Source organism: Notamacropus eugenii, chromosome 2, assembly GCF_028372415.1.
Source record: "Notamacropus eugenii isolate mMacEug1 chromosome 2, mMacEug1.pri_v2, whole genome shotgun sequence".
Taxonomy (NCBI): Eukaryota; Metazoa; Chordata; class Mammalia; order Diprotodontia; family Macropodidae; genus Notamacropus; species Notamacropus eugenii.
This window is the reverse complement of record NC_092873.1, coordinates 103,375,891-103,377,788: the sequence shown is the minus strand read 5'-3', so window position 1 is coordinate 103,377,788 and position 1,898 is coordinate 103,375,891. Positions and strand designations below refer to the sequence as shown.

Here is a 1,898-nt window from a genome sequence, read left to right as displayed (position 1 = left end):
TTTCCCGGTTTTTCAGAAATCTCCCTGCTCATCAGTTCTTAAAGTACAATAGTATTCCATCACATTCATGTGGCACAAGTTGTCCAGCCTTTCCTCAACTGACTGGCATCCTCTCAAATTCCAATTCTTTGCCATTGCAAAAAAACCTGCTTTAAATACTATTGTGCATGCACATCCTTTTGCCCTTTTATGATCTCCCTGGTATATACTCTGTTGACCTTAAAGTTGGGACAAAGAGGCTAACAGGTGAGGTGATAAGTAAATTCATATCGTTTATTCCCTCAAAGCTAGTAGATAGATCATAATGGAGCCAGAAGGAAACTTTTGACTGTCTGATACAAAGATGACCAGGCTTAAATCTGTTTTATGACAATTCCAGGATATTTTTGTTCCTCAGATTTATGGTATCTATATGTGTTTAATTATTCCATGAGAAAGGAATTTTCTTAATTGAATAAGTTGTGAGTTCAGGAAGGTAATGGAGTTTACAAGGAGTCAATTGAAATTATAACCCAGAATATCTGTGTGTTTTGTTTTGTTTTTTTTCCATTAACATGGCATAACATAGTATATGTCCACAAAATATTAAGATACGGAAAAAATCCCATTATTCAATATGGTGTCTTGGGCTAAATTTCTCATCCTTAATAGCCTTAAACAGAGGAAAAAATTCTCCTAAGTCAGGCCCATCTGGACTTCTTGACATAGGAAGAGATATTCTTTGAGTTTACTCCAAGAACAATGGGATAACTGTGGCGTCGTGGTTCTTTTTCTGTTGATTAATTCAAGCTCTGGCCCTTGTTGAGGTTCAAATGATATTAAATGATTATCAGGTGATGTATTTGTATGAAGTGAACCTAAAAGAGAGCTTTCATAGTAATGGCAGTAGAGAGAGCATCTAGAATTGACCATGGGGAAAAGGCTCTAAAAAGAGTTTTTGTCTTTGCTGGAGCTGGGACTCCAGCTCACTTCCTGGCCATTTCCAAATCATGTGGCCAAAAGACCACATACTGAAAATTGTTTGCCAAGATGGGAAAACTATCAATCTTTGTGCAGAAAGTGAAGATGATTGCTTGGCATGGAAATTTGTACTCCAGGATGCCAGGACAAATACAGCCTCTGTTGGCTCAGAAGTTATATATGATGAAACTGCTGTGGCTTCGTCTCCTCCTCCTTACACAGCTTATGCCACTCTATCTCCTGACGTATTTGGCTATGGTCATTATAATGGTGCATACCCTCCAGGAACTCAAGTTGTTTATGCTGCTAATGGGCAAGCTTATGCGATACCATACCAGTATCCATATCCAGAACCTTATGGACAGCAGCCTGCCAACCATGTCATCATCTGTGAGTGTTATCATCCATGAGTGTTATCGGGACAACGATGGAGACCTAGCTCTGGGAATGCTGGCTGGGGCAGCCACTGGCATTGCCTTGGGATCTTTGTTCTGGGTCTTCTAATACACCTTTGTATTTGTAGCTTCCAAAACTTTTATTTATTTTCTGTGTGTGATAATAATATCCTGTTTTACTATGAAGATTTTTAATGACAGTTACAATAGTACTTTTAAAGTACTGACATCTTAATTATAATTAGTCAGTATAAAATTCACAGGGTTGGATTGCAAGTGTGCTGTTCATTTGAAATATGAATTAAAAGGATACTTGATCATTTCAAACTCTTTTATGGAACTTAGTTGTATAAGAAGGACTTATATGAGCTCATTCGTTTTAAAGAACATTAGCACTGCAGTGTTAAAGGCAGAGCATAAGAGATAGCTTTGTCATCCATCTTAGAAGTATGCTGCTCATATAATGACCCCTGAATAGATGATGATTTCTGGCAGGGAAAAACTCAATTAATCCAACTGCTAGCTCAACTTAAGAAACAATCT

The 1,898-nt window shown here is 37.7% G+C and overlaps 1 pseudogene; it reads left to right on the top strand.

Moving 5' to 3' along the window:
- The first annotated feature begins 989 nt into the window (after positions 1-989).
- LOC140522777 (pleckstrin homology domain-containing family B member 2 pseudogene) lies at positions 990-1,464 on the top strand (annotated as a pseudogene).
- The last annotated feature ends 434 nt before the right edge of the window (positions 1,465-1,898 follow it).